At 50.1% G+C, this 15126-nt stretch overlaps 1 protein-coding gene across 6 annotated transcripts in view; it reads left to right on the top strand.

Moving 5' to 3' along the window:
- SIPA1L3 (signal induced proliferation associated 1 like 3) overlaps window positions 1-15126 on the top strand; it is a 235445-nt gene that overhangs the window by 3743 nt on the left and 216576 nt on the right. Inside the window, exon 1 of one of the 6 annotated variants that reach the window (XM_077853527.1) lies at window positions 10925-11018. The exons of 4 other annotated variants lie outside the window; for them this stretch is intronic. The gene's annotated coding sequence lies outside the window, so the exon portion shown is untranslated. Of the gene's footprint in view, window positions 1-10924; window positions 11019-11310; window positions 11445-15126 lie in introns of those variants that run through there. One more of the 6 variants, XM_077853519.1, reaches the window with a different exon arrangement.

The raw sequence follows: 15126 nt of genomic DNA, 5'->3' as shown, positions 1-15126 counted from the left end.
GTATTTATTAAGTATCTGCTGTCAGGATTGGAGATACAGTAGTGAACACAACGTATATGCTTTCTGCCCTTGGCAAGTTTGGTAGATGCGCTCTCCCTTGCCTTTTTCTGTGCTTGTAAGGATCTGTGTATGCATCTATTGATTGTTTTCTTCTTTCTGCCTCACCACTCCCGCAAAAGGGGATCAAGACACACATATTTGTGACTTGATTTTTTCAATTAATAAGGGGGCATATTCCTTCAAGTCATTGCATACAGATCTGACTCATTTTTTTCTAAAGATTTTATTTTTAGGGGATCCCTGGGTGGCTCAGTGGTTTAGCGCCTGTCTTTGGCCCAGGGCGCGATCCTGGAGTCCCGGGATCGAGTCCCACATCGGGCTCCCGGCGTGGAGTCTGCTTCTCCCTCCTCCTGTGTCTCTGCCTCTCTCTCTCTCTCTCTCTCACTCTCTCTCTCACTCTCCCTGTGTCTATCATAAATAAATAAATCTTAAAAAAAAAAAAGATTTTATTTTTAAGTCATCTCTGTGCCTATCGTGGGGCTCGAATTTAGAAGCCCGAGATCAACAGTCGTACACTCTACCAACGGAGCCAGCTGGGTGCCCCTGACTCATTCTCCTTAACAGCTAGACCCACATTCTTCAGTATGAAGAGACCACATTTTAGTGCACCTTTCCGCTGTCGCTGGACATTTAGGTTGTTTCTGGGATTTCTTTTAGCTTTGCAAAGACACATCCAGTAAGCAATCTAGTATGTAGGCAGTAGAGCATAGAGGCTAAAGGAGCTTGGACAGTGAACAAGACAGGAAGATCCTCATTGTCCTAGGGTTTACGTTCTAGCTGGGGAGACCCGTGATAGACCAGGTAATTTTAGATGGTTTAAGTATCATAGAGGAAATAACAGGGTGAGGGGATGGAGTGGCTGATGGGGCAGGCTGGTGGGCGGGGAAGGGCTGGTTACTGTAACTCGGATGGTACAACCTGCATGAGCAAGAGGTACCAGCTGTGCCAAGAGCTGGGGGAAGAACATTCCAGGAAGCAGGAACAGCCAATACAAAGGCCTGGCGGTGGGAGTGAGTTGGCTACAAAACAGGATCATTGTGGCTGGAGAAAGGCGAAATCCCATTTTTCGAGTTCACACTGCTTTAATTTCTGTGAAGTAACGATAATGATAATAATAGCATCTAACATTTCTCAGTGCTTACTCTGTACTAGTCGCCTTCCTAAGCATTCCACACTTTTCCCTAGTGAATTCCTCACAAGACTCCCATGAAGTAGATAAGTGTATGGGACTCAGTTGACAAACGAGGAGCCGATCCCAGACCTCAGACTCTGCCCACACGCCAAAGTGCCCCTCGTCCTTGGCCATCCTCATGAGGCCCAGGCGAGTTTACGGAGTGGATGCAGCATTTCCTGCCCAGTTGCCTGCCATACAGAGCGCTGCAGGCTGTGTTTAGTACCTCCATGTGGCAGCACGAGTGGTCTGGGGATGTTGTGGCATCGTCTCCACTGATGGATTCACAGGGGTCAGTTTCTGGTGGGGTGTGGGGTTGGTTTCAGAATTGAAGGCCTTTTAGCAGAGCCTGTCCTCAAAAAAACAAGGTTTCCCGCCTGAGGCATGGAGAGTGGATAAGGTGAGTGTCCCATCTGGGTGAGCTCTGAAAAGGAGGACTTGGGCTGGCAGGGGAGAGAGTGTTTCCAAGCACCAGGCCTACATTTTTGAGTGTCAGTGTATCAAAATACTGTCTAGCAACTGCAGAGCTACCAGGTCCTGCAGGGGCCCCAGTACCCTGCTCTTGCCACCGTGACTCTGTCCATTTCGATTTGCTAAAGCCTGGGCCTTATGGGTTGCATGAATGAAGGGCAGGCCTGGCGAGGTGTGAAGACAGTAGCGGGCCCTTTTCAGACCAGGAGAAGTGTGGAGAGCCTCTTTTATCCAGCCATCTAGGAAACCTTTTTTGTCTACCTAGCCTGCATGCCAGGCACCATGCCAGACGCTGACAGTATGAAGTCGGATGAGAAGACACTGGCTTTCAAGGGTTTGCAGCAGTATTGTCCATTAGAAGTATAACATGAGCCACTGATGTGGATGGACCATACACAGAACTTGAAATTTTGTAAGGGCAACATTTAAAAGAAGAACACGAAGTGTAAGAAATAAGTTTTAATAATGTATTTCATGTGGTCTAAAACATTATCATTTCACATGTCATCAGTGGAAAAATTATTGATATGTTTTAGTTTTTTTTTTTTCATGTTAAGTCTTCAAAATGCGGGCAGCCCCGGTGGCACAGCGGTTTAGCGCCGCCTGCAGCCCAGGGCGTGATCCTGGAGACCCTGGATCGAGTCCCACGTCAGGCTCTCTGCATGGAGCCTGCTTCTCCCTCTGCCTGTGTCTCTGCCTCTCTTTCTCTCCCTGCATCTCTATGAATAAATAAATAAAATCTTTAAAAAAAAAAAAAAGCCTTGAAAATGCAGTGCATGTCTTACGCCTTCAGCACATCTCTGTTTGTGCCAGGCATGTTTCACGTGCTCGTAGCTGCACGTCTTAGACAGTGTGAGCAGAGGGCACGAGACTCACCTGTAAATCAAGGGTGGTAGTTCACGGTGCTAGACCGAAGATGCGTTTTATCTTGGTGAATAAAGGCTGGTGCTGGATGAAAAGCATATTTAACCAGAGGTGGGTATAGCTAACCTCACAGCTGTCCTCCATCAAAGGTGCCTTCTGGGCCTGGCACTGTGCTTAGTGTTTGACAGGTGTGACACACATTCTGAGGTGGCAGGGACCGTGACTCTCCCTGTCGTATGCATGAGGAAGCTGAGGTCTGGCAACATGAGGCCCCTCGCTCGAGGTTAGGAAGTGGCGGAGGCAGAATTTGAACTCCGGTCTGGAGACCAGACTCTTAAATCTGTGTCGTATCTGCTATATTAGTGTTTGAGGGGAATGGGCTCTGAGTTTGGGGCAGTAAAAACTACAGGAAGGATTCATCCTATAAAATGGATTCACAGAGTTTGTCAGCATCGATCCTCGAGTCTTTGTTGTTGCTGGGGTAGACCTGAGTGACTGTCTCTCTTCACTTTAAGCTCTAGGTTTGGTGGAAACAGGAAAGAGGGGACTTTGGGGCCTGAGGAGGAGTGTGGCCTGGGACAGTGAGGGAGGCAAGAAAAGGACCCCAGCCTATTGAAAGCCCATCCTAATGCACTGCTTCGGGGGTGCCTACGGGGGTGTTCAGTGGTTAAGCGTCCGCCTTTGGCTCAGGGCATGATCTTGGGGTTGTGAGGTTGAGCCCCATATTGGGCTCTTGGCTTTCTCTTGGAGAGAGCCTGCTTCTCTTCCCCCCGTCCCACCCATGTTCTCTCTCTCCTCTCTCTCTTAAATAAATAACATCTTAAATAAAATAAAATAAACTACTCTTTGGGAATGAAGCCTCTTTTCTCTTTCTGCCACTGACTCTTGTCCCTCGAGGCTGTGGCCCTCTGTGGGAGCCTGGTGGCATATCCCAGGGAGCCCAGCCACAGGGGCACTTACCCTGGCCTTTGCCCTGATCCAAAGAGGTATTGCTTGATGGGGGAGAGGGGAGGGAGGGATGCCACAGTGCTTTCCTCTTTCATCTGTGAGAATCATTGTTCTAGACTTCTAATTACTGTCCCCAGGATTCAGGGTTCCCCATCTCAGTGGCAGGATTAATCTGGGCCTCCTACCCAAACAAGGCAGGTACTGGAGCTTCTCAGTTTGCTCATGTCCCCAGGTAGTGGCCTGGTACCAGTCCCTGTCCCCATTTGGTGACTCAGGAGGGTTTTAACCTCTTCACCACTGTCTTCTCCTGCTGCTTGACAGTGCCTGGTTTGTAAAAGATGCTCAATAAAGTGTCTCTTGGCTGACCTAATGACAACTAGCCAGCCTTCACCGAGCTTTTACTGCGTATAAACATGCTGCTTTTCATGTAATTTTATGTAATTTCTCATTTAATCCTCATCATGACTCCATGGGTACTGTTATTCTTCCCCTTTCCCATGTAAGGAAACAGGTCCTGAGAGGTGCAGGTCTTAAAGCTGCCTAGAGTCCAAGCCAAGATTCAAACCCAAACCACTGGATCCAGAGTCCAGGCTCTTAACACTCACTCTGCAGTCCCTTGTGGAAGGACAGATGGATGAATGGGGTGGGTAGGCAGGACCAGACTGACCAGTTCCAGCCTCTCTGCTCCACGTGCGGACTCTGTCTTCCTGTTCTGGGATAGCCCTGTGTCAGGTCTCAGGCTCCTATGGGACTGGAGGCTTGATCAACACTCTGGGCATGAAATTTTTCTAGGATTCTGGAACGTGCACTCCCCATTTCTTTAACAAAAACTAACTGGTTATTTGATATTATTAAAGAGTTCTTATTTTTTAGGTGCCATAACAATACTGTGGTTCTGCTTAAGACAAAAGTCCTTATCTTTGAGACCTATGTTCTGAAATACTTGTGAACTGTAAAGGTGTCCAGGATTTGCTTCAAAATAATATGGACGGGCTGGGAGTGAAGGGACAGTGTGTATGGGTGAATAAAGATGAAGTAAGATTGGCCCTGAGCTGGCAACTGTTGAAGCTGGCGGATGGGGGATTATTATAGTCTTTTTTTTTTTTTTTTTAACCTTTCTGAGTTTGAAATGTCTCACCATGAAAAGTTAGAAACAAGCACAACAAATTTCCCTCGGAATTTGTGTATTTTGAGCTCAAGTGTAGGTATGGGGGAGCTTCCTGGTTCTGCCCAGTTATCTTGTGTAACAAAAACAGGGTTTTTGTTCTGTTTTGTTTTGTTTTGTTTTGTTTTGTTTTGTTTTGTTTTGTTGTTGTCATTTACGTTCTGGGAGTCAATACTTGTCTGGGGGCCTTGGAAACCCCTTTGGAAAAGCAGTGCCCGGGAGCAATGAGGACATTGGGAAAGGTTCCAGCAGCCCCATGCTCCCCCCCTGCTCGGGGCACTGGTGGTGGTGGCACTGGCCCTCGGAGCCGCTCTCAGAGGTCCCACTTCCCGAGATCCGCTTCCCTCGGGCACCTGACTGCGGGGCGCCGCCCACATTTTTTCCAAAGACGGGTTTCAACAGGAGGCCTCCGCTCCTCCCCCGGCCTCCCCTCAGGACAGCAGAGCACAGATCCTTCCTTTGATGGGTCTGTTAAGGCCCCACACAGAACCAGAAGCCAGCATTAGGTTTGCCTCTAGCACTGCAGCAGGAGGCAGGGAAGGTGCCCCCTTTCAGGTCTGCCTTTTTTTTTTTTTTTTTTTTTAAGATTTTATTTATTGGGGCAACGCCGGTGGCTCAGCGTTTTAGTGCCGCCTTCAGCCTAGGTCGTGATCCTGGAGACCCGGGATCGAGTCCCACATTGGGCTCTCTGCGTGGAGCCTGCTTCTCCCTCTGCCTATGTCTCTGTCTCTGTCTCTGTCTCTCTCTCTCTTTCTCTCTGTGTGTGTATCTCTCATGAATAAATAAATAAAATCTTAAAAAAAAAGATTTTATTTATTTATTCATGAGAGACCCAGAAAGAGAGAGAGAGAGAGAGAGAGAGAGGCAGAGAAAGAAGCAGGCTCCCTGCGGGGAGCCCAATGCAAGACTCGATCCCAGGACCCTGGGATCATGCCCTGAGCCAAAGGCAAATGCTCAACCACCAAGCCATCCATGTGTCCCTCAGTTCTGACTTTTGACAACAGGAGGGGCAAGATGCAGCCTGTGACAGACAGACAGAGGGTGGTGCCTCGGACCTGATGCTGTTCCTGGTCAAGCCAGCAGTTAAAACTCCTTTACCACATATATGCACCCCTACACACGTGTGGAGGCTCCCATTGCATTTGTTCTTTTGGGAACTATCCCTCAACAGTGAATGGGGGACAGAAATCCCTGTTGTGGAAACGGCAGGAAAAGAGGACCCCCCTCATTTGGGGTCTCTGCTTATCGTCTGCCAGCCAGGGAGGTAGAGATGGCTGGCGGGAGCAGGAGCTCTGGTCTGATCCTGCTAGATAGAGGCCGGTGTTTTTTCCCTGTCATGATAAGTTCCTCTTTCCAATGCCCTGTGTCTACACCACACTCTTCGTTTGTGGGCAGGAACGCAGAACTCCCTCAGCCCCTCTGGCTTCCTCAGACTTCAGCCCCCCTCACCCTCTTCAGTTCTGTCTTCCTTTTTTCAGAGGCCCTGAGGTGAGTCCAGGGTGGAGAAAATGTTAGGAACACTGTCCCAAGCTTAGCTTGATTCCCCCATGTTTCTGGCATAGACCTGCACTGTGGGGTCTGAGGGTAGCGCACCCTAAATAGTGGCTCTGCATCTGCTTTACTCAGCTTAGCCATTCAGTGGGTATTCACGGAGCCGAGCACTCTTCCAGGCACCAGAGAGACAGCAGGGAACAAGACAGAGAAGCTTCTCCCCTCCTGGGGCTCTCTTTTGGGCAGGGATCCAGACAGTAAACAAGTAAGGAAGATGTGTGCTGTGTCACATGGTAAAAAACACTAAGCCGAGGAAACCAAACAGGGAAAGGGGATCTGAAGTATTGGGGGGAAGGGGAGGCTGAAGTTTCAGACAGGGTGGTCTGAAGAAGGGGAGGCAGTGTGAGCAGTGAGGGTGTCTAGGCAGAGGCAGCAGCCAGTGTAAAGGCCTGGGGGACAGGGGCCTTGTGAGGATTGAGGACCTCACAAGGAGGCCCTTGTGGCTGGAGCAGGGGATGAGGGCACAGAAGTGACAGCCCTACTGACCTCTTAGGATCAAACTTTTCTTTGAGATGGGAAGTTTTGCAGAGTTGATTGGTTTATTGTTTCATTAAATTGTGAAAACATGCATGGAACCAAAGGACCAAAAATAAGGCACTCACCTCCCTTGCGCAGAGGCCACCACCATTCCAGCTTGCTGGCGAGCAACTTCTTGATGCTGCACTGAGTGAATTTTCTGGCTTGTATTAAGTTGAGCCATATGAAATTACCTTTTTGCAGGTTAACAGTTTTTGAATATTAGCAGTTTTCTGAGGTTCAGCCAATAGCTTCCTCCGCAGAGCCCAACAGACCGGACCAATGCTTTCTTGCTGCGGGGGTTAAGGGGTCAGAAGTTAGGACCTCCTCGCCCTTTCTGCATCCCACATTGCTCTTTCAGTGACTGCAGTGAGTACAGAACCCCTGCCCCACCCATAGCCCCATACCCAGTCTTGCTGGTAAGCCCAGCAAGAGGCAGCCTCTTCCTGCAGGGACCTTCCCTGGGGGTGGCGTTAGTCATTCTTCGGCTTTCTGCATCTTGGTGCTACTAGTTTTGAAATCACAGCTAGCTCCCAGAGGGAAGGGCACTCCTGGACTCTTGCCGGAGGCTTGGCATGACTCACATGGTGGGGGTGCTCTCTGGGGCCCAGCAGAACTTCTGGGCCTTCTGGATCAGTAACTGGGCAGAGGAGCTGGCAGGGTGCCCAGCGTGGAGTGTCCGCGGGGTATCTCCTGGGATCCCAGAGGCTCAGGCTATGGGAGGAGGTCCGAGGAGAGACGGATAAAGGCCATCAACCCCTTGTGTGTGTCACACCCCTGCACTGACCAGTCTCATGTCTCTAGAAGCCCAAGGCACTAGGCTGGGTTCTGGGTGTAAAATAGAGGTAAAGGAGTTCTGGATCCAGCTTTGGAGGAGCTTGGTCAGGAAGTTGTGTCAGTTGTATGTCTTTGGTTGCAAACAATAGTAGTAGCAACAGCAGCAAATAGATCATTTATATAACATCTACCTTATGCTAGGCACTGTGCTAGGCGCTTCCCACAAAGTGACTCATCCAAGCCTCCCAACAACCCTGTAAGGTAAGTACTCTTATTATTTCCCTTTTTGCAGGTGAGGCAATTAAATGACTTGCCCAAAGTCACACAAGCTGGCAAATGTAGTGGCCAGATTTGGACTCAGGGAGTATGACTCCAGAGGCCTCACTCCGAACTTTTTTTTAAGATTTTATTTACTTGAGAGAGAGAGAGATCACAAACAGAGGGGAAGGGCAGAGGGAGAAGCAGAATCCTGCTGAGCGGGGAGCCTGATGTGGGACTTGATCCCAGGACCCCCCGGGATTGACCTGAGCCGAAGGCAGCTGCTTAACCAACTGAGCCACCCAGACACCCTTACTCAAGCTCTTAATCACTGTGTGTTTCTGCAGTGGTTCTCAAACCTGAGCAGACCTCAGAATCCCCTGAATGCTTGTTAAAACACAGATTGCCAGACCCCACCCTGAGTTTCTAATTCAGTAGGTCTGGCTTGAGAATCTTCATTTTTAACAAGTTACCCAAGTGCTACTAGTGCTCCTGGACCCGAGAGCACATTTTGAGAATTACTGATCTACTGGAATAGGAAACCCAGATAATATTGGCCTGAAGTCAGATTTATGATCTCACATGACAAAGAAGCCTGTAGATTGGCAGTACCAGGACTGACTGATTAAGCACTTCCGCAATGCCTGTAAGCAAGCCCTTGGTGTTGTGCCACTCCGCCATCCTTGGTTTGTCTCCTGTGTCCTCGGACTCTCCTCATGGCCACAAGACGATTGCCACAGCTCCAGTGGTCACACCCTGATAAGGTTATATCTTGCAGCAGAAAGACAGCATCTATCTATTACTCACCATTTATCTCTAACAAGTGAGGAAACCTCGCCTAGACACACCGCCTCTCACATTTCCCTCAGATTTCATTGGCCAGCGTTGTGGCATGTGACCATGTCTGGGTAAATCATAGGTAAAAGCTGATTAGGATTTACTCTCAGGGCAGAGGCTGGAGGCATCCTTACCTGAAGCACATGACTGGTGGGACGAGAGTGGCTAGAGGAATAACACTGGAGTCCTATTTAGGAAAGGACTTGGAGAGGGGCTCGGAATTGGTAGGCAAATGAGTGGATCTGCTGCAGAAGTCAGTAAAACAAAAGTGGAAGCCTGATACCCATACATTTTCATGTCAGTGTATTTACTTTGTTTTATAATTACCTGACTCAGGACATTGCTTTTGTTCTCTACTCATGTCCACCTTCGAGAAGGTATACTCAGTCCCTGTACCATAGGAGATGTTGGTCTTGTTGAGAAATCCAATATTTTGTCTGAGGATCCAGGCAAATCCAAACTAAGTGATGAGGCAGCAGCCTCAGGGGCAGTGTGCAGGTTTGAGAGCATTTGCTTTGCCCAGAAGCACTTGGCTCTCCCTTCTCTCTCTGCTCTTGACCAATTGTTCAAGGTGGTCCTTGCAGAGGCTCAGTTTCCCCTCCTGAGGACTGGTTCCTAAGGTGGTTGGGTGGATGAAAGGAGAGGATACAGGTCAAGTCTTTACCTGTAGTCGCTGGTACGTGGTAAGTGCTCACAAGTATGACCTCTGCTATTAACAAATAGGACTTTATTTCTTTAAAGATTTTATTTATCTGAGGAGGGAGAGAGAGAGAATATGCCTGAGTTGTAGGGGTGGGGAGCATGGGGAGGAGAGGCAGACACCCCACTGAGTAGAGAGCCTGACAATAACACAGGGTTCTATCCCAGGACCCCGAGATCCCCACCTGAGCCAAAGGCATATGCTTAACTGAGCCTCCCAGGTGCCCCAACAAATGGGACTTAAGTAAGTTACCATTTAATAAGCCTGCCCTCCCCTTCCAACAGTATTTGAAAGTGACCATTCATTTTGTAGACTGAAGTTTTCTGTGGATGCCTGTTGCTCCTGCTTATGGACACAGTGTAAAGTTACTGCCCTGCAAGACTGCAGAGGGACTTGGAATAAGTGTGGGCTCTGGAGCTAAAGTGGGGCTAGTAGTGATCCTAGCTTCTAGGTTTGTTGATTGGATTCAGCGCACTCAAGTATGCAAAGCACTGAGAACACTGCAGTGTCTGGCCTACAGTGAGCACCTAAGACACACTGTACAGTTGACCCTTGAACAACTTGGGGGCCAGGGGCACCGACCCCCGTGCAGTAAAATCTGTGTGTAACTTTTGACTCACCCCCCACAAACTTGACTACTAATAGCCTACTGTTGACCCGAAGCCTTACGGATCGGATCACGTATTCACATTTTGTATGTTATGTGTATCGTATACTGTATTTTTAGAATACAGTAAGCTGGAGAAAATGTTATTGAGAAAATCATAAAGAAGAGAAAATGCATTTACAGTACTGTACACAAGAACTGTATGAGTGGTCCTGTGCAATTCAAGCCCATGTTCTAGGACCCACGGTATTTTTTTTTTTTTTTTTTTTTTACGGAAAAGAAGGGCAGTAAGGATCTTAATTTTTTCCCCCTTTAGTTTAGCTGCCCGTGATTTAACGCCATGACCACAATTAACCCTTATTTTCAAGGTAGAGGCTGAATCTGATTGAATCTGAGGGCAGCATGTCCTAACGCTAAGCTGATAGTTGTTGAGCATTTTTTTGTGTGAGTTAGGCTAAGCCCTCACCCTACAGACCTCCCTAACTCTCACACTCACCCCATTTTACAGATGCGGCAACTAGGGCCCAGTGTGTGTGTGTGGGGGGGGGGGGGCGCGTGTCTCCTCTTGAAACTAGACCTGGTGCAGCAGCGGTTAGAACTGGAAACCCAGAACCGCTCTCCTGGGGTTACCTCGCCACCCCACCGCTTTCTTGCTGTGTGCCCTCCAGCCCGCGACGTCTCTGTTCCTGAACTTTCTCACCGGCGAAATAGGAATGACCATAGGGGACGCCAGGAGGGTGGCCGCGAGGGCCGGCGGGGGCACTGCGGCGAGGGGCTGAGCGGGGCGCGGGTGCCGGGGCCGCGCTCGGGCTCTAGCTGCGTCGGGCAGAGCCGCGGGGCTGTGCTCCCAGGGCTGGCGGAGGGGCCGGCGCGGTGCTTAATCATTAAGCTGCGCAGCCTCCGCGGGGGAGCGCGGCGGAGCCCGGCCGGGGAGGGAGCCCACCTCGGACCGGGAGCCTGCGGGCGGGCACGGGTGCAGCCCCGCGCGGCCGGCGAACAGGTGGCCGCTCCCGGCCGGCGCGCTCCGGCGAGCCGCCTTTGTTACCTTTGAGCTGTCCCCGAGCCCATCCAGGCTCCTCAGACCACGTGTCTGGTGAGTAAGGAGCCCTTTTTTCCCCCTTCTTCCTCCCCTGCCTCCCCGCCGCGGGACTGTGGGCGAGACGGGCGCCCTGCGGAGCGCGCCTGCTGGCGGGAGCGGGCCCGCGCGGGGAAGCGGGGACCCCCGGCGGCGGGCGGCCGCGCAGGAAGCCGCCGGTGGGAGCTGGCGCGGCCGGTTCCCGTTTCCGCATTCCAGACGCCCGCAGCGGCCCGCAGGCCCCGCCCCGCGCCCCCCGCCGCCCGCCGCGCTCCGGCAGGTGGCCTTGCCCTTGCGGGAGGAGAGCCGGCCCCGCGGCGCCCCCGGCCACCTGCCCCGGCACCTGCCCGGCACCTGCCGGCCCTGAGCTCGGGGCTCCCTCCCGCCGGCTCCGGGGTGAGTGACGCGCGCTAAGTTTGCTGGTAACTTGTGGAGCAGAGAAAGGTAATAATGTGTTTCTTGGTTTCGGGAATTCGACTGGTGGCTTTTTTGTTTTCTGTCCCCCGTGTCTCCCCCCCCCGCCGCCCCCCGCATGAGATGTTTACCTGTCTGCTCCTAACTGTGAAGAAAGGTGGGCGGAGTGTCCCCAGCCCCAAGGAGTCCGGCGGTGCCTGCCGAGCTGCGGGGTGCGGACCTCTGCGCCCGCCGGCGGGCATCCCAGGAGCTGTGCCATCTCGGGCTGGTTCCCTTTCCTCTCTGGGCCTCCGGGTCCTCATCTGATGAAACGGCAAATAAGAGCAGTACCCACTCATCTTTCCAGTGAATCTTAGAACATAAAGTGCTCGCAGCCTGGGCCCCGAGCCGTGTTGAGCGTCAGCTGTCCTTGGGTCCCCACCCCAACCTGCAGTCCCCCAAATTCCCTGGCCTTATCTGTGACTTCTCAACTGCTGCTGGCTGTACTCCAGCAACTGGGGCCTCCTCCTGTTCCTCCTCCTGTTCCTCCCTCAGGGCCTTTGCCCTGGCTGTTCCCTCTGTCCAGAACACTTCCCCCAGTATCCCCAAAACTCCCTCCCCTTTCGGGTCTCTGCTCAGATGTCCCCCTTTCGGCGGGGCCTCTGTCCTTACTAAATAGCACCTTCTCCACGACTCTTAGTCCTTTATTGTGCTTAATTTTTCTTCATAGCATTTATTACCACTTGACATACTGTTGATTATCTACCCCCACCCCCACCCCAGCTGTAAGCTCCACAAAGCACAGGGACTTCTGTCTCTATCCTTGTAGGCCAGTTCCTGGCATGGGGTAGATGTGGGATAAATTATTTTATGATTGAATTTATGATATCAGGAGCGTGATTGTCCAAGGATGGACAACTGTCCCCATTTGGGGTTTGAGTCAGAACATCGCCAACCCTGCAGCTGTGGGGGAGATGGCATACCCACACCTTCCCTTTCATCCTCCTTGGGTCTCCCTCTCTAGCTTCCTGTCCCTCAGCCCCTTCAGGCTGTACAGCCTTGGCCCTGCCGGTGGCTCATCCCCAAAGCCTAGGTTCTTGTGGCAGGGAACCGATGGCCTTGGCCTTGGCCTTGGCCTTGGTGAGTGTGCAGGATGTGTGCGTGTTAATCCAGGTGGGGCAGGCTTCATCGAAGACACACATCCCCATGTATATGGAAAGCCCACTTTATCGCCAGGTCCTGCTCTGTGTTCCTGCAGTAAGGTCAGGGAATGCCTTGGAAATAAGAATTAACCGCCGGGTACAGTTTATTGGTCTTCCCTGCTTTAACGGGCAATAATTCTCGTTCTGGGGCTGAACAGATTTTAATTAAACGGTGAACTCGAAGAGTCTTTGTGGTAGCTGACACCTCTTCATCGGTCCTCTGGCTCCTGGTGTCAGCAATTGGTTCTGTAAAAATATGCTGGGCAGGGCTTCCCCAAGCTCGGTGGAGCCAGGTCAGCAGCCCTCTCGAATTTCTCCCAACAGCATGAAACACGGAGGGATTGAGGTGCTGATGGACTTCCTGCTGCATCACACATCATTACACCTCTGGGCCTGCCGCTATATTAAGAATGTGCAAAGTGTCAGAGGAGCTGCTCCCACAGCATTTAATTCTGCCCTTCAAGCTCCAAGTACGGTGGTTTTGGAGTTGGGTTGAGGCCCCTCCTGAGAGGCCATTGCTCAGGTCCCAGTGCTGCCCACGCTCTGGGCACAGTGCGTACCTTCTCTGGGCCTCTGCTTCCTTATCTGGAAAAGGGGAATAATTAACAGTTCCTGCCTGAAATGAGAAGTTGAAGTGAGATCAGGTGACCCAGTTAGCACTGTGCCTAATGCATAGAGAGCACTCACTAAATGGGGGTGATCATTTATGAATTAATTCCACACCTCTTGTAAATTTTTTTCTGTCCCTATACTGTGGACTCCTCTCTGTGCTACCTCCATGTCACCATCCTCCCACAATCCTTCACTCATAGTAACAATCAAGTACTATACAGACCTTTCTATACTTTCCCCCATGGTTATGTAATCCTGTAGAGAGAAATGTTACACTGTAAGGGACAGTATTACCCTCATCTTCCTGCGTTTTACATTTCTAACATGGCAATACCATGTAGAAATGCTTCAAGTTCTCAAGCAGCACTTGCATTTGCTCTTTATAATAGCTGCGTAAAACACAGTGGTGTGGGTGTACCATAATTTTGGCCAGGCCATTGCTGATGCGCATTCCCTTTGTTTCTGTGTTTTTTTCCCCCCAAATTACTATTTTTATTGATAGCCTTCTTTAATTAGATTGCAGGTATCCAACCTGCTTCGCTACCTTGTTAACTTAAGCTCTAAGCCTTTGCAAATGAATATGAAGTAGCATTAGCATAATGACACCTCTGGCCCAGAAAGGAGATGCATTTTCTGAGGGTTCTCACTGGGTTGGCACAATGTTGAACTGTCTACCTTAAATGCCTTTTGATTATAAAAGTGATTAATAGATTCATCACCCTCAATATAGATCAATATAGATCAGTTGTGCTTCATGAGTACCCTTTACAAAATAAGAGAGAAGTTTCATGTTTTTTCATTTTAAGGATCTTTGTTGTCAGCATGTGAGAGTTTTTGTGGGGCTCTTGGATCCATTGGCCCGTTTCTTTTTCAGGTGGTACTTTAATTACAGAATATATTTGGCTCTGTGAAACTTACAGTGGTATACCTAGATTGAGGTTTGTTCTACTTCTCTATTGCTGCATAACAAGCCACTCTAAACATAATGCCTTAAAATGACAAACTAGTTTACTGAAGCTCATGTGAATGGCTCTCCTGCCGGTCTTTTTTTTTTTTTTTTTTTAAGATTTTGTTTATTTATGAGAGACAGAGAGAGAGAGAGAGGCAGAGACATAGGCAAAAGGAGAAGCAGGCTCTCTGCAGGGATCCCAAAATGGGACTTGATCCTGGGACTCCAGGATCACTCCCTGAGCCAAAGGCAGAAGATCAAATGTTAAGCCATCCAGGCATCCCACCTTCCCTGATACCTTTAGCTGACTTCTACTTGTGGTACTTTGGCTAGAGAACTCCATGGTCTGACCGCCTGTCCAGAGAAGTCTTGGAAATGCAGTTTTTATTTTTTAATTCTTAAAAAAAGATTTTAAAGAATTTATTTATTCATGAGAGACACAGAGAGAGAGGCAGAGACATAGGCAGAGGGAGAAGCAGGCTCCCCCACAGGGAGCCTGATGTAGGACTCGATCCCAGGACCCTAGGATCACCACCTGAACCAAAGGCAGGCACTGAATCGCTGAGCCACCCAGGTGCCCAGAAATACAGTTTTTAAAGCCGAGCTTCACTCACCACCCTGAGTGAAGGATCAGTACTGAAGAAGGGAGAATGGACACACAAGTAGGCATCTAGATGCAGTCTGTTCAGCCAGCCTAAGAAGCAGTGAAGCAGTTTGTACTCATTTACCATCTGCTTAGTAAGTACTTGGGATAGGCAACAGACCTGGCCGCCTACAGAGGCTTCAAGTGTTGGGGAAGGAAGCACATCTGGGGGTTAAAACTGATCATTTACAGACCTTGACTAGATCATTGCTCAGCTCACACTTCCCATGTAGATGTTTGAAGTTAGACTAAAATGATAATAGTAATAAGGGCTTACCTTGTGTAGAGGACTATGAATCAACCCACTGGACCTCCACAATGGCCCCC

This window comes from Canis aureus, chromosome 1 (genome assembly GCF_053574225.1).
Source record: "Canis aureus isolate CA01 chromosome 1, VMU_Caureus_v.1.0, whole genome shotgun sequence".
NCBI classification, from domain to species: Eukaryota; Metazoa; Chordata; class Mammalia; order Carnivora; family Canidae; genus Canis; species Canis aureus.
The sequence above is the reverse complement of the archived record's forward strand: the minus strand, read 5'-3'. Positions and strand labels throughout refer to the sequence as shown.